The following is a 26,248-nucleotide window of genomic DNA, read 5'->3' on the forward strand; positions in this document are numbered from 1 at the left end:
ATCTAAGAAGGGCCGGGCAACTTTTCCTGATTTCGTGTGAGTTGGTAGAGAATTACCTTAATACATTACGTTTGTATGCAATGTAACAATGTCAAAATAATTAATTTAAATTAGTCTACAATTAATTAGAAAAAAAAAAACAATTTTTATCAAATGTTGTATTAAGAAAGAGTGAAAAATTAGGTTGCGCTCACAATCCAAATATCGTCTTTTCGAATCCCAAAATGGACGGATTTGCGTGCTCTCCCAATTATAGCCTTTATTATTTGTGTATACTCTTCACAATTAATTTCCGATTCATAAAAAAAGTCAAAAAATGTTGAAACAAACAGCAAGATTATCACACAGCAAAAAATCCAATGGTAAAATCGCATGCAAAAACATGCACATCACCTTCGTCAAAATAAACACTTAATATTACACACTGCATGTACATTTTTTTGCAAACACAAAAAAAAAGTTGCAACCGATGGGATTCAAACCCAGCACCAACAGTAAAGACTGGCGCCTTAGCCCAGTCGGCCAAGGATAAACGCATATATGAGCTTGACATTTCGGTCAAGTAGGTTTCCCATACTGATGAGCTACATATTTCAGGGTGTAAAATCACATAAAATTGCATAAAATAATGCAATATTTATTTTACACCCGTGCCTTTTACACGCAGCTGGATTACTACTTTATTTGCTGTGCACCATACAATTCCCGAGTCCAACCCGAGTCCAACAGACCACCCTGACGCAACCATGTATAGGGATTCGTTCTGGTTCCGCAACCAAGAAGGGGGTGAATTCTTTGACATTCGAGCGCATCAGCCGCCGGCAGCAGCAGCAAGGAGACATTCCCCCATGTCACGGTCGACCAACCAACCAACAGCCAGAGTCCAGAAGGGGGCGAGCAAACAAGGGACAGGACAGTTGACAGTGGCGATAAATTTGCAGAACGGTGGTAATTTTAAATTGGTTTTCCTGTGAAATATGATATCTTGGACTTGGATTTTGGTTTGAGGGTGCGGGAGCGGCGATCGTCTTTGCTGAGAATAGTTCTTGTGGACAGATGCAGTAAATGATGATTGAAATCTGGGTCAAAAAAGTAGTTTTGTATAACTTGATTTCGGATGCGTAAAATTTATTTGATTGGAAAACCAAATTAATGGAAATTTTTTAATCTGTTGTCAAGTATTCGAACGAGCAATTTTGTTACGGAAATAACAGAATGTCTAATTGGCGAAATAATGAATTCTTGGTAATTGTACGGATCCTTAGCATTTTTACTCCACCCCCGCTGAAAGCCTAATAGTGAATGCAAGCGATGTAACGTAGCCTTGCCTACATCGCTGAGTAGGTGGTCACAGAAGTCGGACAAAGCCGGGATGATGCTGCGAGCTATGAACTCTAACAAGGCCAAGTCTACGACAAGGGTCACCCCATATTGTGCTGATCTCATTAAGGTTTCCGAGAACACTGCAAATTTCATATAACTTGTGGAAGCTCGCACAATTTCATTACAAATCCTTCATTACATCTCCCATGCAGGAAATGTCACGTGGATGCACTCAGTGCACTTTTCCAACGAATCGCCACGGTGCTGGGCTGCATTAATTGCATTCTCGTTTTTTTTTCTCAGAATGTGATGTCTGGCAGACAAAGACTGCATCCCGCAAATGAAAGAAGTTGACTTCAGACATGGTGGTTATTACCGGGATTACATGAGCACCGAACAAAAAAGGGATCTCTGAATACACGTGGAATCCACCCTTCCATCCAACTACCGACATGTTTTATTCTTTCGTTCCCTCTTATTTTTTTTTATCTGAAATGGATATGAATTATTTCGCTCTTCCATCCCGTCGAGTTGTTCATTCATAGCATAATGAATTCCAGGAAGACCAGGTATCGTGCCAGACTCAGTTAACCACCTAACAAGTGTGCGTCATTCTTGGGTTAATTTTGGTTGGTAAAAGGTGTCGTTGGAAGGCCACAGAGTTGCCACAGGGATAATGTTTACTGAAAAAAGCTCTAAAACAAATGCAAACTAAACACAAATTTTGTGCTAGTTCCTACAAAAACAGGGGACATAAAAAATCATTTGGTAATTAGCGATGACGAATGTACAGTTACAGGAAATTCACGTAAGATGAGCAAGTCAATCCAGCACAATCACTGCAGTGCGCACTGTTAAAATAAAAGTGAACTGTCTGGATTGTCATCAAAATTCACCGTGTCCATACGAGCGAAATCATTTTTTTTATATACTGCAATTCCATTTGAAATCAAAAAGATTAACTCTAAAAAAGTTCTCCAATCGAGCTAAAAAACGTCATTTTAAAGTTTCATTTTATTTGCTCTCATCTTTTTTTTTTTTTTTTTTTTTAGTAGTTCAAAGCCGGGATCTGTGAGAGAGCAGCAGGGAAGTCGACAGTATGCTTTAATAGCGGAGACTGGATGTGGGTGAAAATAGTTTTTTAACTGTACAATTCTTAAGGACTGTCTTATAACAACCGCTACATAAGTCATCCTAGTATCCCTGTTGATAATCATATAAAATCAACTAAAACCAAATCTAGCGATATCTTGAAAACTATTGGTTAAATCAGAGATGTTTAAAAATGTAACTTTTGTTGTAACTACTCATTATATTTCAGCACTTCTCTACGAAATCGGTCTTTTTTAAAGAATTTAAATTTTTGTATTTTTTAATTCGACTGAAACTTTTTTGGCTCCTTCAGCTGTCCATACAAAAATGATGTATGAAAATTCAAAATCTGTATCTTTTGGAGGAATTTTTAGATCGATTTGGTGTCTTCGGCAAAGTTGTAGGTATGGATATGAACTACACTGAAAAAAAATGATACGCGGTAAAAAAATGGTGATTTTTAATATAACTTTTTGTCACTTAAACTTGGTTTGCAAAAAAAAAAAACACTTTTTTTATTTTTTTTTATTTTTTGATATGTTTTAGGGGACATAAAATGCAAACTTTTCAGAAATTTCCAGGTTGTGCAAAAAATCTTCGATCGAGTTATGAACTTTTAAATCAAAACTGATTTTTTAAAAAAATCGAAATATCGGTAGCAAAAATTTTTCAACTTCATTTTTCGATGTAAAATCAAATTTGCAATCAAAAAGTACTCCGGTGAAGTTTTGATAAAGTGCACCGTTTTCTTAAATTCTTTCCAGGAGACTTTTTTGAAAATAGTCGCAGTTTTTCATTTTTTTAATAAGTGCACATGTTTGCCCATTTTTGAAAAAAATATTTTTGAAAAACTGAGAAAATTCTCTGTATTTTCCTTTTTTGAACTTTGTTGATACGACCCTTAGTTGCTGAGATATTGCCATGCAAGTGTTTAAAAATAGGAAAGTCTCACCCAAACAACCCACTATTTTCTGATGTCGATATCTCAGCAACTTATGATCCAATTTACAATGTTAAAATATGAAACATTCGTAAAATTTTCCGATCTTTCCGTAAAAAAAACATTTTTTGAAATTTTTAAAACATGACAAACATTTTAAAAAGGCGTAATATTGAATGTTTTTTTTTGTTCGATGCCACTATCCACTGCGACCAGTAATTAGATCTATTGCGGATGTACGATTCTATTAATAGAATCACAAAGGCTTTTTCTGTTATTAGGCAAATGGGACACGCACACACACTATTGTTGAGCAAGTGTGTCGAGCGATCCAAAGCCGTTACATAGGGACGTGGCGTTACATCGTGCTGCCACCTGGTTTTTTTAAGCGCAAGAGTGTAAAAGTGCTGAGTCATCGTCTAAAAGTAGACGGCGTCCTATCTCGCCCAGCAAAATGAAGTCGATAAAGTAGTCGGTTTCGATGAGAAAAAGTGGAAAACGTGGTCTAAAAATAGCGACGCCATCCTCCTACACAGAAAAAAAAATCAATTCCCGTAATCGTGAATTAAGTTCACGAATGTGAGATCCTCGAAGGAATTTATTCATAAGTATGGTGCATTTGCACCATAAACGTGAATATATTCCTTCGTGGTTCTCATAATCGTGAACTGACTTCACGGTTTCGAGAATTGATTTTTTTCTGTGTATTGCCGCCGAAGAGGTTTGAATGCTTTTTCCTTCCTCTTTGCCTCTGCCTTATCCACTCTGTACTGTCCAAATGTATCGCTAGAACCGAAGTGCACATTTACGTTTTACTTATACCCAGCCCCCCAATTTAGAATCTGGTTTCTGAAAACTCGTCCCTTTTGCGGATTTTTTTCAACTGATTATAGTATTATGGCTCTCATAACTTATTAGTATTCCCCAATCGCAACAAGTACGAAAACATTAAATCAAAAATAAAATTGCTCAGTGTAACACCATTTTGAAAAATAATTAGCAATTCTCATCGTAATCAATGAAGCCATTTTTATCATCAATGTTTAAGCAATCATAGCAACTCAATAATTAAACAAAATGATTCTACAGTCGACTCTCTGGTTGTCAATATCCAAGGAACCGTCGAGGAAGAGAATCATCAGTTTACAGAACGATGCAAAATGAAGACTCGATTGAAAATATTTTTTTCTTGATACCCAGCTATAGGAGACAATCATGGCAACGTCCATCAAACAAAAACAAACAAATGTCAAACACCCTTCAAAGCTTCGTTTCGCCAAGAAAAATGTCTATGCAAGCCATGAGAAAGTGAAATTATTGACAACCGGAAGAGATTTTTAAAGCAAACAAAATCCAAGGGACCGTCGAGGAAGAGATTCTTCAAGCAAGGGAAAATATCGAGGAATGAAGATAATTGAAGTATGCAGATTGAAGGGACTGAAGAATTCATCGATAGATGGAGAATTATTTATATCGAGAAGATCGACAGCCAGAGAGTCATCTGAAAGCATTTATTGAGATCTTTCGAGTGGTGTTTTGGATTAAGTTTAAACGTTTTATTTCAAGTTTTTGAAAAAAAACAGAGCCATGAAATTGATAAATTTGAAAAACTTTTTTTCATACTGCTGTAAAAATGAAATTGGTTCTCTCCAATAGTGCTTATTGTTTGCGAAACAATGACCCCAATGAAACGCCGCTGGAACCAATGAAACTCAAGCTTTGTTAATTGCTTGCATTGTATTTGTATGATTTTTTGCGAAATTATCAGCTAAACATCAACATAACTATTGAAATGACAACATTACTACCTAAACAAGGTCTCACAAATAAAAGAACCAAAAAAGGTTGAAGTGTTTCAAGTTTGTAGGTGTTCCGAATATGCAGCATGACTGTTCAAAAAAATCTGCATCTTGACAATGGAATTTATGTTCAAATGAGTCTTCAACCAAGTTTAAGGTATTAAAAAGTCTACTGATACTACACTGATTAATTTAATTTATTTGAATGTTTTAGAAGACGAAAAATTACAAAAAATGCATTCATTTCATACGCAAAGTAATCTGCAACACAAAAGGATTACTGAAATATGCATTCAGTCTATCTAATAGATGGAACAAAAAAGGACGATTCTGTCAAACTCAAACAATTTTAATTCTACCAATTTATTTCGAATCTCTGTCTTAACATTAAACAGAACTTTAAAGTGAATATTCTACTCAAACTGCCAGTATTACCAATATTGACACAATCCGGTTCAGCAACTCTGGGTGGTAAATAAATCCAGGTGTAAACGAATTGTTTTCCTCGGTCAAATAGAATTTCACCCCAACCCCGAAACCTGCCATAAATCGTCGGTCACGTTCGAAATTCCCAATTGATTCATCCCCACTTATTAATGCCAACGATGCCATTTTTATACCCTGATAAGCAGGAGAGCTGTTTTTTTGTTACATTGATTGGCCAGCTCAAATATTTAATCTGGCCATTTTCAGTGCATTAAATTCCAATTGAGCACTTCCGGTAGAGCAAACAAGCGGGCGAGGTGGAAGGGGGAGACCACCCGGACACACAAAAAAAATCACTGCAAATTTCTCAATTTTTCATTTCAATTAATTTCGGCCTTCAAGTATCAAACTTATCTCTCTGTCTCGGCAGGAGGGGTGGTGCGAGAGATTGCGGAATTGTGTACACAGCGCTCGTCACGTCGAATTAAGCAGGAAACAGCTTACAACGCAGACAGGCAGTAGCAGAATTAGTGTGGAAAACAGAGAAAATGTGGGAAAATAACCATGACATAATTAGAGAGTGGCAAAACACCCCCCGGCCAGGGCGCCCTGCAGAAGAGGCCTCAGGCGGCCGGGCTGTCATCATCGTCATCGGCTCCCTTCTTCCTTCCTCGATAGTCGTCAAAGCTGTTGTCATCATTCCTGGTCCTCCCTAACGACGAGCAAGTCCTTGTGCGGTCTTCGACGGCTCGTCCACCCTCGTGTGCTATTTATTATAATGAAATGCCGGCTTTCACCACCCTCCCCACCCGATAATACCCATATTGTAGGTTTCAATTCCCGGCACTAACCGAAGGAAAACCAGGAAAATTGAACGCCGTTGCGAGGAGGCACCCAGCTCAAACACATCAAAAGCGGGGGGAGTTTCAATGACACACTGCCGGTGACGACGATGACGATGAAGGGCGATTCTGGCGAAGGAAGCCAACGGTCCCCGTTTTCTCGATACCAGGACGAGGACGGAAGTGTTGTCTGCTTTTATGCTTCGAAATGGCAAAGGAAACCGGAAACCATGCTCAAGCATAATGTATGTGTGTTTTTTGGAAGCAAATTATAATCGCAAATATGGTTACTTCCGTAAAGGACGTCAACGCAAAGGTTTAAGACAATTTTTTTGAAATTATTCGCTAATGTTTAGAACAGCTCCTAGACGTGATAATTTCAACGGTCTGTAACATGAACAAGAAATCATGGAAAAGTTTTTGTTAAAAGCATTGTAAGTTGATAAAGCAGACAGCACATAACTTCATAGAAAGACAATAATATAACACAATAGTAGTTTATGCAACAAGTTGCAAAAAGAGGATTTTTTCAGCACGAGTCGTACATTTATCCAACGAGATTCACCGAGTTGGATAAATACGAAGAGTGCTGAAAAAATCGAGTTTTGCAACGAGTTCCATACAACATTTTTTGCAATTCCAAAAAACACACACTGAGTGAAATTTTATGTCAAATTTTCATGTATTTGTCAATAATTCGTTCAAATCAAAAAAATTGAAAAGTGTTACTTTTCGAAACAAGTGCTGAAAAGTAGAACTTTAAAGCATTTATTTTGAAAAGTGTTGCTATTCGATTCTGTTTTTTTTTTTTTTTGGTACAGAAAAGTAGGCTATTTCGTCGTTCAAGAATGACAGGAAAAGTAAGTAGTTTCACGACGGAATTGCAAAAACTACTATTATGCAACAAGTTGCAAAAAGAAGTTTTCTCAGTACCAGTTGAACAGCGAGGTTTACCAAGTTGGCTAAATAGGATGAATGCTGAAAAATCATTTTTTATGTCTAACATCCTTGTGTTCAATAAACTCGTCGTTCAAAACAAAAAAAAAATGTTGAAAAATGTTACTTTTCGATACTAATGATGAAAAAATGATTACCCATTTCAGTGCAGCACGATATAACGCCTATTTAAACGAGAGGAAAATTCTTTTAGCTAGATTGAGTGGCTTATATGAGCAGGTCAGTTCAGCAGTTCTCGAAATTGCTTTTTTTATTTTAATTATTGTATTTTTTTAATCCGACTGAAACTTTTTTGGTGCTTTCGGTATGCACAAAGAAGTCATTTTGCATCAAAAGTTTGTCCATATAAATTTCAATACAAATTTGGCAGCTGTACATACAAAAATGAAGTATGAAAATACAAAAATCTGTATCTTTTGAAGGAATGTTTTGATCCATTTGGTGTCTAGGCCATAGTTGTTGGTATGGATAAGGACTACACTTAAAAAAAATATTTGTCATTAAAACTTGATTTGCAAAAAACACTATTTTTTTTTTATTTGTGCACCATATTGTCCTGAGACTTCCTAGAGTTAAGATTTGTGAATCTAACGCCGTAACAAGCAATAGGTCGACGGTTTTTGACCTCGGAACATATCCACATAGCTTCAGAGGGTACGGTAGACTAGTTTGCTGATATGTTGGGATGTTCTGGAACATTAAAGGACTTCCTGGAGTTAAGATCTGTGAGTAAACCGACGTAAAACGCAAGAAGTCGACGTTTTTGACCTTGGGAAACACCCCCAGAGCTTCAGTGAGTATGATAGACTTCTTTGCTGTTATGTGAACATCCCGTTCCAGAAAGTCCTTGTTACAGCCGTAGACCTTCGTATTATAACTCAATGGAGTTCTTGGATGAACCAAGACAGTCCAATACATTAGCAAAGTAGTTAACCATACTCACTAAAGCTATGCGGGTTTGTCCCAAGGTCAAAAACCGTTGACCTCTTGCTTGTTACTGCGGTAGACTCATAGATCTTTACTCCAGGGAGTCCTTGGATGTCCCAGAACATCCCAACACATCATCAAAATAGTCAACCAAACTCATTGAAGCTATGCGGGTATGTTCCGGGTTCAAAAACCGTCGACTTCTTGCTTGTTACGGCAGTAGAGTCACAGATCTTAACTCTAGGGAGTCCTTGGATGACCCAGATCATCCCAATAAGTTCTTACAACAATGTACTGTAGCCTACCACACTCACTAAAGTAGTCTGGTTAGGATCCGTAGTCGATATCTTGAAAACTTAAAAAAATGCGTGAATCGAGAATCGTTTAAAAAAAAAGGTGACTTAAAAACAGCATATCGACGTCGTCGTGCTATCTTGTCGCACCCGCCATTTTGACGTTCCGAGAAAAACGCGTTTTAATGTTTGACCTCGAATATACAAAAACGAGAGCACGCAATGTAAACAATAACAAACACGTTTTGTTTGGCTGACCATTCTGTGCAATGTCCCGAAGTTTGGTTGAAGTTGGTTGCTGGAGTCCCGAGTTATAATTACAAATGTTTACGGTAGTCTAGCTTGTACGTGCGACAAACGCATCCTGACTTTCCTGGCCTGAAATCCCTTTGGCCTTTTGTCGCACTTACATCAATTTTCATGGAGTGACAAGATAGCACGGCATGATTGAAACTACTTTCATATGTAAAGTGACAAAAATGCACGGAGTTTTTTCGGTTTTTGTTGAATATCTCAGGATTGAAATCGAATTTTGGGGATCTGTGAATGTCAAAAGGTGAGGCATTGTGAGCTGCACAAAATGGCGTTCTTAACTCAATTTGGCCCAAAATGCACGTACGACAAGTTAGCACGATGGCGACGATATGGTGTATTAGGGAATATCAAATGCCAACTTTTCAGAAATTTCCAGGCTGTGCAAAAAATCTCGATTCTGGGTTCGATTCCCATCTGTTGCAACCTTCCATCGGATGAGGAAGTAAAATGTCAGTCCCGGCCTTGGTTGTTAGGCCGTTAAGTCATTCCAGGTGTAGGAGTCGTCTCCATGCCATAAGTACAAACAACACACCAAACCCCAAGCCTACTCCGGTGGAATCGCTGGCGGCGGTTGGACTCACAATCCAAAGGACTGGGGTGGAAGGTTCCTTGGAGTAGAAAGAGGTTTGGGTGCTCTTTCCATTCAAGCCTTCGGACTCCTAGGTTCGAGCAGAAACTTGCAATAGAGACCACAAAAGATCCGGGGGTCGTTAATGTGGATGGTTTGATTTTTTTTTTTTACATTTAAGGAAGAGCAGTGCCTAACACGCTGGCTTGGATTAGGACCACTGCGACTGTTCTACACTGTGGAGAAATTGTACTTCGTGCAATGTGCGCTGCGTGATGCAGTACTCACTGCTAACCCTGCTACCTTTTCTAATTAATAAACCTAAATTGAATTGGTAAAGAAAGCTACGTGGTTGACCGTTACAATAGTCGCAGTTTTTCTTTTTTTTAAATAAGTGCACTTTTTTGAAAAAAATATTTTTGAAAAGCTGAGAAAATTCGTAATATTGGATGTATGGACCTTTTGAAGTGTTAGTCTTGGTTTTATTTTTTTTAAGTATGGATTTTGAAAAGATCAAAAAATTTCACGAATTTTTCATGTTCTAACATTGAAAATCGGATCATTAGTTGCGACATTCGAAAATTGTGGGTTGTTTGGGTGAGACTTAGAAAACATCAATTTTCCTGTTTCTTTTTCTTAACGCCGCTGTATCTCAGCAACCAGTGGTCCAATCTTAAAAGTCTTTTGAACAATTTTATAGCCAATTTTCTGAACTTTTCAAAAAATATTATTTGAAATGGTCACTCATGGTCACTATTTAAAAAAAAAAATCGAAAAACTGCAAATATTTCGCTAAAATCAAGCTTTCGGTGGCTATATCTTGAAAACGGAGCCCCTTATCAAAAAATCTGTAATAGTAGTTTATGCAACATGTTGCAAAAAGAGGATTTTTTCAACACGAGTCGTACATTTATCCAAAGAGGTTCACCGAGTTGGAAAAATACTACGAAAGCTGAAAAAATCAAGTTTTGCAACGAGTTCCAAACAACATTTTTTTGCATTTCAGAAAAAAACACCCATTGAGTGAAATTATAACTTATAGTATTACTTTTCAGCATTAATTTTGAAAAGTATTGCTATTCGATTCTGTTATTTTTGGTACAGAAAAGTTGGCTATTTCGTCGTTCAAGAATGACAGGAAAAGTTAGTAGTTTCACAACGGAATTGCAAAAAGTAATTTTCGATTTTAAATTTAATTTTACATTGAAAAAAAAAATCTTTTTTTGTTTTTGCATAAAATTTCGATTTTTTTTCAAAAATCACTATTTTTTCAAAAATTTAAACCCGGCGGCAGATTTTTTTACAATGTTTCTTTATGGCTCAAAAGTTGCGGAATATTGTCCCCCAAAACATATGAAAAAATCTCAAAAATCAAAAAAATACGTATTTTGAGAAATTGAGTTTTTGTGAAAAATAAAGTTGATTTACGAACCTGAATTTTTTTCCGTGTACCTTTTTTTTCTCAATAGTCCTCAACAATACCAACAACTTTGCCGAAGACACCAAATTGATCAAAAAATTCATTCAAAAGTTACAGCTGTTGGAATACTTACGTACCATTTGTGCATGGACAGCTGCCAAAATTGTATGGAGACTTGTATGGGTGAACCAATGACACACAACAGCTTCTTTAGTCATAGGCAAGACCTCCACAAAGTTTGAGCCAAATCAAAAAATACAAATAAAATCAATTTCCGGTTTTGGTAGAAAATTGCTCTCTTAACTATAATTGAGCATAAGTGGAAAACAGCAAAAAAGGAAATTTTGAATCGCAATTTCAAAATGTTGTTTCTTATTCTCCTCATCTTCAATGCTCGCGTCAAATTGGTACAATGACTTGATTTGCCGATAAGACCGATGCTGCGACAAAAATAGCATATTTTTCCAAGAAAGCATTGACGTCACTCCCATCTACCTACCAGCTGATTATGATTGATGAAGCGTAGAACCTACCTTGCGGGCCAGGTTGATGTTTGTCAAAAATTGGTCCCACCAAACCGCTCATCAGTTATGGATGAACCAACACTGAATAGGGCTGATTACGTAGCACACGTCATTTCGTCTAGAATTCCGAGCCATGATTCTCCACTTGATTTAATCAGCCAGACCACAAGCCCTACACTGGAATTAAGTTGGCTGTTTTCCATGTACTCCAACTTCACCTTGTTGTTGGGCCTCAATCAGAGGCCACATTCGAGTCACGTTTCCCGTTGGTCTCGTGTGCCGCAATCGATATAGATCATAGCCAGTGTATACGGCAACAGTACGAGTACACCTTAACCAGAAGGGGAGGAGGGGGGCACCATTAGTGTCAAGAGTCCTCCCGGGAAACGGGACGGTTTAATTTATGTTGCCTGGCCGGCTTTAAACAGGCCAATTCCACCGGCGATGGCGTGCTGAGTTCACTCGTCTCTGCAATTACTCCAGCGTTCACTTCCGTCCGAGTGTTTATTTCCTTATCTAGATCCTCTCCCCAGGGCTCGCGGGAACGAACGCGGGGCACCACTCGAAGAAGACACAACCGATGCGACGGCACGCACGCACGTTCCCGGTCGGGGTTCCGGTTCCGCCAGGCCCGTCGCCCTTGGCCACCACCTTCAGCGCAGACACTCGCCCTCGTTCTCCTCCCTAATGGGAATCGGTGAAAGAGGAAGCTGCTTGAATGTTCAAGTGGAGGACGAAAGTCAAGTGGGAAAACCCACTTGGAGCGGAAACCAGGGAAACAAAAGCGGAACCGGCTGGTGGTGGTGATGGTTTTTGGCGTTAAGGGGCGTTACGCAAAACTCTTGCGAGGACCAAGATGTTGAAGAAGCTGCTGCTGCCAAGGACACTGAAGAGGCAGGGAAATCACGTTGCAATGCCTTTGAATCATCATTCACGGTGGTGACGGTTTGGCGGTCAAAGCGACGCCAGCAGTCGAAAGTAACAAGCCCTGGGAAGTGAAACGTCAACAGAATATTCTCGGAAATTTGGTGATTTTACATGATGTGAACGTGAAATGTCACACACTTTAGAGCACCAGCTGGTTCTCAGATGTTACGTTTTTGAAGCAGATGGTTTCATTTACATACGTTTCAGCTAAGATTTTTGAGAAGCGCACATATTTAGTTTTTTCTCAATATATTTTATTTTTGATTTTAAGGAGCGAGTTGTGGCGCTATAACCACGGCAAATAGTGTCCAGGGCATTCGTGGAAATCCAATGTCCCATCCCAGAGGGTCCCGGAGTACCAAACCATCTTAGCATGGTGCTCCCAACGAATACAACCAAATCTCGGAGCGTATGGTGGTGTGTCCCCACGCTTCTTCCTCCCCTGTCGATTCAGAATTGTGTTGTTGTTCGAACACTTAGTGCTCAAACATAACCCAATTACGAGTCATCTCTGCGATACGGTTTTACGCAGTAGGCCTGGCCGCTTTAACGCTTGTGATGTTTCAAAGCATTCTGATGCAATGGCGCACTACAAATGTTAATAAATGACAAGAAGAGTGCTAGGCGTCATCTAACCTAAGGCACTCTCCAGGATCCCTTCGAAAGATTGGCTGCGCTAGGGTCTGATTAGATTAGATTATTTTAGAATATATTTTATTTTTGATTTAAAGTTTTTTATTTAAACCTGCACATAAATTCCGAAAGATGCTCTTAATGCTTTTTAAAAAAAAACGAACATATAGCTGGTAAGTGTTTGGAAATGCACAGACTCACGTTGCGCGACAAATAATTAAACTCTTGCATACGTGGGACTTGTGAGCAACGAAAAATCCGAAGGGAACATGGCTCTCAACTCTCGCGATCGGTAAAAGGAATCTAAAAACTCCCAATAAAATCATCATCTTGATCATTCGGCGGAACATCTTTTTCACTACTACACATGCAAGTGTAACGTCACACGTCGAAAAATGACCTGTCGCTTTTTGTAGATGGACAATGTTTGTAAACAAAACGAATTACATAATTTTAAGTGGTGCTGACAAGGAAATTCACAAAAAAATCATCAACAGATTGATTTTCTTGGAAGAGTTCGGGAGCGATTTTCTTTTGAGTGATTTGCCCCATCTCTCTTTCGCGGGTGAAGAAAGCTCGCAAACGTTGTTTTTCTGCGATTATTCCATCCCTGCTTCCGACTTGGTCCTAACCAGGTCCCTGTACCGAAAAGGATCTAATAAAAATAATTTTATGAAAAAAAAAAAATCCATCCCTGCTTATGAGTCATTCTCTACCTTTGAACAACCAAATTAATCGGCTTGTCTGTACAATTGAGATTTTGGTATTCTTATTATTGATCTCATTTTTATACAACATTATATTATAACACCATAAATGAAAGTTTAACTGGCGGTTCGTAAAATGACAATATGACTTAAATTTAGAATCTTTGGGATTTCGAAATTTTTCAGGGAATTTTCAAAATATATCAGTTGTATTTTGTTCAGTTATGATATTAAAACATATTAGCATGGATCTGGAACACTGAGATGTTCTAGTCCATCCGGAAATTTTGTGCAACAGGCTTACGAAAGAAACAAGTCGAAACTTCAAAATTTTGACAGCGGATCCTACCAGACTGGTTCAGTGAGTGTGGTAGGCTACAGTATATTGTTGTAACAACTTATTGGGACGATTTGAGTAATCCAAGAACTGCTTGGAGTCAAGACCGGTGGGTCTACCTTCGTAACAAGCAAGAGGTCGACGGATTTTGACCTCGGGACATACCCGCACAGCTTCAGTGAGTATGGTAGACTACTTTGCTAATGTGTTGGGATGTCCTGGGTCATCTAAGGACTCCCTGGAGTATAGATCTGTGGGTCTACCGCCGTAACAAGCAAGAGGTCGACGGGTATGTTCCGAGATTTAACATCAAACGTTCAATATAACGCCATTTTGAAATGCTATGATTTAAAAATGAAATATTGTTTTAGAAAAGATTGGAAAATTTCACGAATTTTTAATATTTTAACATTGAAATTCGGATTAGTTGCTGAGATATCGCCATTAGAAAATGGTGGGTTGTTTGGGTGAGATTTATAAAACATTAATTTTATTTTTTTTTAATCTTTTTAAGGCAATATCTCAGCAACTAAGCGTCGTTTCAAGTTCAAAAAGCAAAATATAGAGCTTCTCAGCTTTTCAATATTTTTTTTCAAAAGTGGGCAAAAATGGGCACTTATCAAATAAAAATAATAACTGCGATTTTTTTTCCAAAAACTTACCTCAAAATGGCTATAATTTGAAAACGGTGCACTTTATCAAAATTTTACTAAAATACTTTTTCATTGCAAATTCGATTCTACATCAAAAAATGAAGTGAAATTTTGTTGCGACCAATATTCTGATTTATTTTTAGTATTTATTCAAAAATTTAAAACGAAAGATGGAAACTCATTTAATTGAAAATCTGTGTTTTCAATAATTTAACATTCTGAGTAAGAAACAAAATTTAAATTCCATATAATTTAAACTCTAAAAATACAAACTTTAAGGTAAGACAGTTCGTTATTTTCAAGGCAATTGAACATCAGAGATATTCATTAAAATAACATGACGTCTTCGCCATACATAAGTTATAATTATGATGATATGTTGTTGCAAAACTATTAGAACGATGACGTTCAAGGTATTTTTTTCATGAAATAATTTTTATTACGTCCATTTCGGTACCAGTTCCCAGGACCGAGTCGGTTTTTGTAATTACATTGATCTTAAAGTGAAGAGTAATTACAGAGGATCTTGTATGTAAATGTTAGTGGGAGGGGACCCACGGCCTACTCGAAGTTAGTAGGGAAAGGATTGATGTTAAAGACAAGGCTTGGGAAGGGAAGAGGGATTGTGCAGGGGTCTTGGTTGGCACTGCTAGCATTTGTTTTTGTCCTCAGCCGCAACTCGGTGTCCAGCTACTGGGGCGATCTTGCTCTGTCTCCGGTGCATTCCAAAAACGACGGCTTTGTTTGAAGGCAAGTTATACTAACTGAAGGAAAACTAACTGAAGCAAAACTATTTGAAGAAAAACTAAATGGATATTTTAGAATCTAAGAGGAATTGATAGATCGGATAGAGAACATCGAGGTCTAGTTGAGATAACGCGTCTCGCATCGGGATTTCTGGTGGTCTTCCTCGGGCCCTGAGGGTATCTTTCAACTTAATTCTGTGAACATGGTGATCTGGACACGCCCATACGAGATGGTCGATGTCCTGATAACCCTGCCCACAGTCGCATAAGTTTGTATCACTCATGTTGATACAGTAAAGATGAGCCTTGGACTCACGTTAATAGTATTATTCTCAATAAAAATGGGCAAAATTAAATTATCAATTCTAATAAAATATTAATATTCTCCATCAAAATCTATTTGTTTGTATTAGCCCATCAATTGATTGTAAAAGATTTTTTTTTTAAACATAACTACCTGCCTCTAAGGTTTCAATTCCAACCAAGTAAAACTCGCAGTTAAATGACCATCACAATTTGTGCCCCATCTCTCAGGCTAGGATATGCTCCCACAGACCCCCAATTTCCAGCCCCACTGAGCATTGCAAATGCTTTCGCATTCAAGCTTGACCACCGTGGAACAATTACTTCCAGGTGATCGCGACCGTTTTTCGAGCGTGATTTCTCCGTTTTTTGAGCTTTTGCTGCTGTCTATTGCTCTTCTCCGTTGATAGCCATTCACTCGCCACCGCCCCACCCCGTCAACAGGTACCTTCACCGAAGAAAGTTTTCCTTTGATATCGAAAGCCACCAACCAACCTGAACTTGGATGCCAGTCAACGCCCCAACAGCAACAGCAGCCAACTTGCTGCGGAGTTTTTCCATTTTCCACCTCCCCTCCCGATGGAAAGTGCAAGCAATCTTACCGAAACAGGGTCACCTTCCCCAGTCCACCCACTTTTTGGGGTAGCAGCAAACTTGGCAGTCCTTTTGCTTTGATTCGAAATCACTCATTCGAAATGCATAATTGCCTTGGTTTTAAATTAATTACCGTTTGACCTTTTTTCTGGTCCTTGCTCCGAGGGTAGAAGAGGGGGTGATTGAAGGTTAACCCTCAGCGACCTGACCTGTCAATCAGCAGTTTCTGGCCAAATGTTTTAATTTTGTAGAAACTAAATGTTAAGAAATGAAATTCAAATTCAAAATGAACTGAAACAAGAGAACTCAAGTACTCAACAAACTTTCTTCAAAGTGCTGTGGGGTAGAGGGATAAGCCAGCAGCACGACAAAGTTTGACCTTGTACAACCAATTCCGATGGAAAAATTCGACACCCGTCGAGGCAAGCGGCCAGTCCAAACCATGGCCGGTGACAGATTGCGATCCGTAGCGGAGCCAAAGAAAAGCAAAAATATCGTTAATTATTGCGTTCGGTAGGAAACGGCACCGGAAAAAAAAAGAACAGCCTTTCCTCCCACTTGCTCCCCATAGAGGCCTACGACTTTCACTCTGAGTAATGTGCTTTTCTTGGGAAGCTTTCTTCCTCGGGTAACGTGGTAATTGGGGAGGGTCATGCCAGCCGAGCACTTGTCACGTGAGATTTCGTGGAGCAAATCGATTTTTGGCTGAAGGCTGGCTGAACTTTCTCGGATGATTGACATTTCGTCAACAAGTTTTAAGCTCACTGGCCCGAGTCGACAATGGAGCCTGCCAAAAAACGACTTCAAAGTTTGACTTTATTTTAGAGGAAAGTTTTCCGTAAATATATATATATCTATATATTGATAATATAATGATTTTATGATTTTATGATTTTATGATTTTATGATTTTATGATTTTATGATTTTATGATTTTATGCTTTTATGATTTTATGATTTTATGATTTTATGATTTTATGATTTTATGATTTTATGATTTTATGATTTTATGATTTCATGATTTCATGATTTTATGATTTTATGATTTTATGATTTTATGATTTTATGATTTTATGATTTTATGATTTTATGATTTTATGATTTTATGATTTTATGATTTTATGATTTTATGATTTTATGATTTTATGATTTTATGATTTTATGATTTTATGATTTTATGATTTTATGATTTTATGATTTTATGATTTTATGATTTTATGATTTTATGATTTTATGATTTTATGATTTTATGATTTTATGATTTGATGATTTTATGATTTTATGATTTTATGATTTTATGATTTTATGATTTTATGATTTTATGATTTTATGATTTTATGATTTTATGATTTTATGATTTTATGATTTTATGATTTTATGATTTTATGATTTTATGATTTTATGATTTTATGATTTTATGATTTTATGATTTTATGATTTTATGATTTGATGATTTTATGATTTTATGATTTTATGATTTTATGATTTTATGATTTTATGATTTTATGATTTTATGATTTTATGATTTTATGATTTTATGATTTTATGATTTTATGATTTTATGATTTTATGATTTTATGATTTTATGATTTTATGATTTTATGATTTTATGATTTTATGATTTTATGATTTTATGATTTCATGATTTCATGATTTTATGATTTTATGATTTTATGATTTTATGATTTTATGATTTTATGATTTTATGATTTTATGATTTTATGATTTTATGATTTTATGATTTTATGATTTTATGATTTTATGATTTTATGATTTTATGATTTTATGATTTTATGATTTTATGATTTTATGATTTTATGATTTTATGATTTTATGATTTTATGATTTTATGATTTTATGATTTTATAATTTTATGATTTTATGATTTTATGATTTTATGATTTTATGATTTTATGATTTGCCAATTTAAAGATTTGATAACTTTATGAGGCACTCCAGAATTACTGGCGTAGTATGACGCCGAATGATCTGGTCAGCCTTCGCGTAACCATCTTTGAAGGTTGCATTCTTCATCCTGCATTATCTCCTACGGGACATTCCATGAAGTGGCGTAAATCGGACTATGGGATGAGTTCCCCTTGAGCTGGATACGGTGGTGAGCGTTTTCTTGGAATATCCCACTTCTGGTCTGTCGAGAGATGCAAAACATATCCCCTCGGCCAAGCCAGGGTGGTCCGGCTGAACGATGAGACACCATACCATGGTGGAACTCTGGTCCAGATGGTGAGAAGGGGAGGAGGGGTCGCGCAGATTCCGACATACTAGCACCACCACCACCACCACCACTCTGGAGTTATAATTTATTCACACGATAAGTGTGGTTATGAATTTTCTCTTCCTTTTAGCCACCACTGAGCGCGCTTGTGTGTCTGTGAAAGCTTTTCTCCAGCAGTTTTCTTTTAATGGAAGCAGTGCCGGATTTGATTTGCAGCCTCCATCAGCAAGTGCATGTGTGACTGTGTGTGAGTTTGTGTTAGCCGTAAAAAAAAGAATCCATAGCCTCGTTTGCCTTTGTTCCACGGTCGCTTTCAAGTTGCGCCGCGAAGACACACTTACGCGTTACACGAAAACACACACAAAGACACATTCACGAGCATAGCGATTCGGCCAGATCTAGGCCACGTCGGATTGCTGTTTGTTTCTTTTGAAATGTCCATTAAGGGTCTCGTGCTTTCGAAAGTAAAACGTTTTATCTCGCTGGGAGCACACAAACACACACACACTAGTAGAAAACATTTTCTTGTTTTGTTTTTATTTATTTTTTGTCGTTGTGACGTATCAATTGAGTGGGAAGTTTCATAACATCACCAAAACATCTTGTGATTGTTACCTTCTGAATTCGAAGGTAAGGAAAGTTGTATAATCCGGGACCATGGTGTAGGAGTAAGCGTGGTTGCCTCTCACCCAGTTGGCTTGGGTTCGATCCCAGACGGTACTGGTGGCATTTTTTGAGACGGAATTTGTCTGATCACGCCTTCCGTCGGACGGGAAGTAAATGTTGGCCCCGGACTAACCTAAAAAGGTTACGTCCTTAGCTCAATTCAGGTGTAGGAGTCGTCTACCTGGGTCCTACCTCGGTGTAGTCCTGATAGGCAGTTAGACTCACAATCCAAAGGTTGTCAGTTCGAATCCCGGGGTGGATGGAAGCTATGGTATTAAAAGAGGTTTGCAATTGCCTCAACAATCAAGCCTTCGAACACCTAGTTTCGAGTAGGAATCTCACAATCGAGAACGCCAAGGCAATGCTGTAGAGCGAATAGGTAGTTTGATTTTTTTTTTTTTTGGAAGTTGTGTTGTATTACCACAAGCTTGGACCTTATTCGGACACCTTAGGGAAGGCAATCTACACATTAAAATGAATGAATGAGAATGTTTTCAATACATTTGAAAAAAAGCATAAACATAAACATTAATCAGCTCGAGCCAAACCTTAATATTAAAGGGAAAAATCGTGCCCTATTTAAAGGACGGGAGGAACACTGTAAGATATACAATCCAAGGAGCACACTTTGTTCGCCAAGAGATTTCCGAACTGGTTGTTGAACTCATTTACTATGCTATCCCAACGTCCCTGAGAACTTTTAAACACTGGAAAAGCGCACGTTTTTTCTGTTGATGAACATCTCTTATTCCATTAGAAATGTGTTAGTTTTGCAAGTGCAAGTCATACTTGCATAGAGAACGTTTGTTAAATATTAGTTGAGCAAACGTGTTGAGTACCGTTCGAGAATATATCATGGCAGACTAAAATTTAAGGAGGCTTAACATTAAATACGATTTTGTTTTCTTTATTTAATACCGACAGTGGGGGTGACTATGGGTCAAAAAACGACACACCTCTCGAAATTTCTTAATAACAAAAACAATAACATCGAAAATCTTTCAAAGTAGATTTGTTCTTAGATAGTTTATTAACATTTTCCCAAAATATGGTGGATTTTGATGAACACTACCTTAAATGCCAATAGTTTGAAAATTGACCCAATCTCACCCCTTAGAGGGGGTGACATTGGGTCAGATTAAACTAAAATGATGCTCAAATACAACGATATGGTAAAAACCAGCATCCAACAGCGTTTCTTGTTCGAGGGAATCGTATTGACACGCTACAATGTTTGAAGTGGAGATTTTCAAACATTTGGGTAGTTTTCGAGCAATTCTAACAAAAATATTAGAAAAAATGTTTTTTCGAGAGGTCAAAAGGTCAAAAACGTACCCCAACTTTAGACAGCTGCCAAAATAACAGGATTTGTTCTAGGAACGAGATTTTTTCAGCGAAGTCATCTTAAGATGTTCCCTACACAACCCTTTCAACAGAATTCATTTTCATTGAGAAGAACCTGAGAAATGGTAAAATTCGTAAAAATCACTTTGACCCAATCTCACCCCCAGACCCAATGTCACCCCCACTGACGGTACTATATTTGTGAGTAATGTCACTTTACGATACTTTAACAGTTTTGAGGATTTATTAGTTTTGACAAGGATACGTCATTCATGGATGACCCCTTAACCATGAATAATAGTAATATCAACTATAAAAAATCGTTCATCGGCTTTCATCATGCACACGGAACCGGTTTAGCGAGTCTTCACCAAAATTTTTAGCCGATTTGGTCGAAGTAGTGTTGAGATATCGTGGCACCCGTTTTTATTGAAACTGCTTACTTCAAATAGCTTTATCTCGGCATAGATACAACCAAATGTCTTCAAATTTATTTTGTTAAAGGTTGAAAATGTATATTTTAATGCCCTGAAAACTTATGCAAAATTAATATATTTTTTGAACAGTTTTGCGAAATATGTTGAAATGAATTTAAAGAATAAATAATAATAGTATGATATCCAGATTAAAATTTCATTTTTCTATATATTTTTTATTAGTTATAGTTAGGTTTGAAATTTTATTTGTTGTTACTTGTTTGTCTTGGTTGTTGAGAGCTTTTCAAGAAAATGTCATGATCATGTTTCCAAGTCGACTCTACATACGAATCATCTTTTATTCTTCTTGGGCAAATAGAAATCATTTGAAATAACGAATATTTAAGCTGGCAGTTATAGAATTCCATATTAACCTTTCAAAAGAGCGACACCTTGGATGTAAACAAACAGTCTATCCCACTTGCTATAGTGACAGTTCACGTTGAGTAAAAGTGGGATAGGCTACTTGTTTACATCCAAGGTTTCGCGATAAGTAAAATTTACTATGGAATTTACCCACTTCAGGACTGATGCGTAGAATAAAATAGATTGGTTGAAGCAGGAAGGTCGGAATAAGAAGGTTAATTAGTGGAAAATCAATGTAAGATCAAGTCTGGACCGAAAGTGCTAGGTTATTTCAGCATGATTTAACACAAGCACTATGAGAAACTTAGGATAAACAGATAGATACTTTGTCCTATAAGAAGGGGAATGCAGATTAGGTTGCTATAATGATTTTTTTGTTAGAAAATGCACGCTTGTTATGCTTTTAATAAGTGAAACGGTTTACTGAAATCATTTCAAACTTGAAAAAAAATATGATGCGCTAATCACGTAAATAAACCATTCACCATACCTGCAGTTGTGTGTGAAGGAGCCTGCTAGCGGTTGCAACAGCAGCTTCTGTTCCTTTCTCCGTGCTGACGTCCTTACCAGCCGTACATCCCCGTCGGGATTGCCAGTAGATTTTCCCCAAGAACCCTTTGATGTTCCGTTCCGTTACGTTCACCTTCTCACTAGAATAGAGCCTGGCCCGTTACTGGAGCGCACTTGACTTGCCACAGACACTTTTCCTTCCACTTTTTTCCTCTCTCTCTCTCTCTCTTCCTCCAAGTTGAACTCCACAGCGCCCGGGTTCAACAAAGTAATTATTACACACAAACACAACACACACCGACCGGGCCGCACTTACATGTGCGAGAGGGAAGATTCCCTGTGCGGAGTGGATATCCCGTCACTGGCAGACAACACACCGAGCACAAATCTTGAATATCCTTTCACGCCAGCTGGTGCCCAGTGGGCCGGAAACGCCCTCCTGGCTCTCGAAGAAGCTCAACCGGTGTGTACAAGCGCACACGGGATCAAAGCAGGTTCCAACCGTTCACAATCAGACACCACGGGGGCGGGGGCGTTTTAATCCTCTTCACACGCGGGAGCTTTTTTCACCCCTCCGGTTTTCATTTAGATTAATTTTTTATTTCAATTCGAGACGGGGGTGGGGGGCTTTCTTGGAGATCTTCTTAGGGGGGGCTTCGCCTATTTGTGGCTCTTCACGGCCGGATACACTTTCAGGGAGGGTGCAGCAGAACCACTTAACGTTTGGGATTTTCTTCGTGCTCTGGTCCGGACACTTCTGATCCGGGGGTCTCTTCTGGCGTAGACGTCGTTGTTTTGCTTCGGCCGGAGCCTGTTTGTAATGCTGGGGCTCAATTCCCCTTAAACTTGCACACGTACAATTATGGTGGGGGGTTTTCACACATACACTGAATATATTAGAGCAGCTGCTTAAGGTTCGGGTATCCCCAACGATTTCGCACTGTTTCTTGCACAGGTCGTAGTTTGCAGACTCAACGAGGCATGCAGAAGTTGGCGATTCCCGATTGAGATTTTCCTTGTTCCACTTGACAGGATTCTGGGGTTTTCTTCACTTTTTTCTCACAACAATCCACGTTTTCCTGGCGATCGCTGTTGGCTTAGGGCGATTTGCAAACAAACCTCTTCGATGCCGCTTCGGTAAACATTTGCGCCATATTTCGCCCACACTCCGGACGTTCCGGAAATTGGAAATTTACGGGTAAAATATTTGCCTTGATTTCTTCACGTGTGAGGCGGACCTTTTGCCTGTTGACTTAGGACAGCTCGTTACACGGCGCGTCGAATCACTCACGTAGATTTTCCAATTTATGTTATGAATTGATCCTTTTCACTTTCTTGGTACACACAAAGCGAACTCCTCGGCGATTGCTCACCTCGTTGTCCGGATCTTCCTTGTTGTCAAAACTATCTCACTTAGTGCTGAAGCACAGAAAAATCGCAAATTTATTGTAATTTATTCAAAGGCATTCCCCACCCAGTATAATTGAATCACTCGCCCAGAACTCGAGAATCTCCGAGTTGTGACACATCCACTCGGCTCGTCATTATTATTCATCCCACATGCACTGGCCAAGAACTTCACTCTGACGTCGTCGCACGAGAAACGCTGACCTATGGCGAAATAGCACGAAAAAAAGATTGCTTAAAACCAACCCATCCGACAGTTTAATCTTCTGTCTGTTCGAACTTCCAGTTGATCGACCCAACCCGAGCAGTCCTGCAGATATCGTAATCAACCCGGGTTAAGTGCACCGTGAACGGACATGTGTCAGTTGTAATCATATGCGCCCGAGGGGACACACGTACCCGTACACAAATACACAAGGTCCCTTCTATATATATCTCTCTCGTACAGGACCACCACACACGCTGGTGTTGCTACAGGCTGGATGTCCTGTGATACTGGGAGTGAGAGCCCGAGTGAGAAAAACACCAAGTGAACGTACTTAATTATTCACGAACATCGATTTTTCCGACCGAGCTCGGACTCGCAAAAACAAACCCACAACACACATACGACCACACATATCCACATACAGGGAGGGGAGGGGGGTCCAAGTTATCGGCAATTTTCACGGCACTATAATTAATGTTGTTTTTTCGGCGCTCAGCTGGACCACCCCGCACTCACGGATTGTGGTCCACCTGAGTTAACGAATTCCGCTCGAAACTCCTAATCAAAACAAGGGCTTCTACTCCTCCTCCTCTTCCTACTCCGCTTCGCCACACTCAGGTGCACCGAGATGCACCGCAGCAGCTGAAGGGAACTCCCGGAATCCCCTGCATACAAACACTCACACACACACACACATAAATCACAAAGCTCACAGTTGTGTGTCAGCTCATTTGTTTTGCTCCCAGCATCGTTTGACATTTGAACCGTTCCGTTCTTCCCGAGAACCAGCACAGCATCAGCGCGGTGTGGATCCTTGACCTTCCCAAAACGGTTCTTCGATCGCACGCACAGTAATCCCTCAAACTACCTCCGTAAATCCCGCGGGACTCGGGGATAACCCCTCGGAATCGACCACACAGTCTCCCACACACTCACTATCTAGTAGAGGATCCCAGAGTTGGGAAGTGCGCGCATTCCACCGTGGATGCACACGCGACGGTCGTCGAAATCGAACTGACTGGGGCGTACCGCCGGACACGGGCGAAAAGTTCCCTAGGAAATTTTCCGTTCCGTTCCGTCCTCCCCCCACAGTATAAAACATTCTCGCGTTCGGCACACGAGGCACTCACCGGCCTTCCAACGCACCTGCGCACTGCGCCGGTCCGTCGTCGCGTGGACGGCCACCTTCCCGATCCGGATGCAACGCTTGAGCTTGAGCGATTCCTCAGCTGTCAACACCTGGACGGAGCGACGACCTACGGTAATCCCGAACAAAGTCACCCAAATCCGCAGCTTCCGGGAGCAATTCCTAACAGAAAAAGCACCATCATCTCACCAATATTTCACCAAAATCCACCTAAAACACCTCCCCAAGTACTTCACCACACCTTTTGTGTCAAGGTAAAGGTACCACACACCTTGCAACCAATTACCAAAAAAAAACCCTCTCAAGTTCTTAATTGGTTCACTTGCATTACTTGCATCGCCCGCTCACCCACCCTCAGTCACCAAAAAACTCCCAAGAGAATCTCTACACATCTCTCTCCCCCCGTAACTCGCTCAAGGACGCTCACGCTCCTGGAAAAAAGCTCCCTCTCGCGCTCCCCCAAAGCGAAATCAAAACATGCCACTCGACGACCCACATTCCCGCGTCGTCGTAGGTCCTGTGGATCCGTCGGAATGTGCCGGATGTGTGGGACGGTTGCGGTGAAAGGAGTGCGCGCTCGCTCTCTCTCTCTCTCTCTTTTGTTATCTCTCACCGTGCACGTGTGAGTGGAGAGTGAGAGCGGCGCGTGAGAGTGGAGTGGCGTTAAGGATCGGGCTAAGGATCCGGTGCGATAAGAGCAGAACGGGACTCAGGCAGGATGGGGAATCCTCGCGCGAGCGTGCGAGAGAAGCAGGTCGCGTGTTGGTACTCTGGTCCCGGGGTTAGGTGTTTTGTTGTGGAGAGTTTGACGGATGTAAACAGAGCTGTAAATATTTCAGCAAGGGGTGATGGGCGCATTGTGGCGGGAATAAGTTTTGTGGGAAATAAAAGTGTATTGTCATTTGAATGTCAATATATAAAAACATTATAAAATATACTCTGAACATGTGATTGGATGAATCAAAACATTCTACACAGTAAAAAATAATGTTTATTTGGAAGATGTAATTTTGGAAAGTTGAATATTACCTCTTTAATGTTGTAATTTTACCTCAATTTGGACTGAAAAAGTTGCATCACACCAGAAAAGTGGTAAACTAACACATTTCCAGAGGTAAAATTACACATTTTTTCTGACATAAAGGATGTACCCCTTCCCAGATGTAATATTACCATGATTTTTTTTGCTGTGTACCAATCATCTAAATTATCAGAAAATTTCTTGGGTGTTTTTAAAAAGTTGCATTACACATTTTTTAGCTTTTTGAGTGTTTTTGATACCGCCGGCAATGGATTTGTATTATTTCTATTTGGCTCAAACTTTTTGGAAGCATTCCTTTAGATCAAAAGGCCAATTTGTGTCATTGTTACACCCATACAAGTCTCCAAACAATTTTGGCAGCTGTTCATAGTAACTTCATACAAAAACAAAACTATCATTTCAAAAGGGCATAATATTGAATAAATCGCCCTTTTGAATGTAACATTTTCAACATTTTCAAAATATTTATGGCAAAAATATCAGAAATTTTCGGCAAAAATCTTTTAAAAAGGTCATTAGTA

At 39.0% G+C, this 26,248-nt stretch overlaps 1 protein-coding gene across 9 annotated transcripts in view; it reads right to left on the minus strand.

Annotated features, from left to right (window-relative positions):
- The window catches only part of LOC6048354 (zwei Ig domain protein zig-8), a 628,146-nt gene extending 603,129 nt beyond the window's left edge, over positions 1 to 25,017 (minus strand). For 2 of the 9 annotated variants that reach the window (XM_038258612.1, XM_038258621.1), the window contains exons 1-2: positions 24,407 to 24,563; positions 21,904 to 23,534 (exon numbers count right to left, since the gene is read on the minus strand). The gene's annotated coding sequence lies outside the window, so the exon portion shown is untranslated. Of the gene's footprint in view, positions 1 to 21,903; positions 23,535 to 24,388; positions 24,608 to 24,668; positions 24,693 to 24,874 lie in introns of those variants that run through there. The other 7 variants (XM_038258615.1, XM_038258620.1, XM_038258616.1 and 4 more) reach the window with 7 other exon arrangements.
- Between the last annotated feature and the right edge of the window lie 1,231 nt (positions 25,018 to 26,248).

This window comes from Culex quinquefasciatus, chromosome 3 (genome assembly GCF_015732765.1).
Source record: "Culex quinquefasciatus strain JHB chromosome 3, VPISU_Cqui_1.0_pri_paternal, whole genome shotgun sequence".
Classification (NCBI taxonomy): Eukaryota; Metazoa; Arthropoda; class Insecta; order Diptera; family Culicidae; genus Culex; species Culex quinquefasciatus.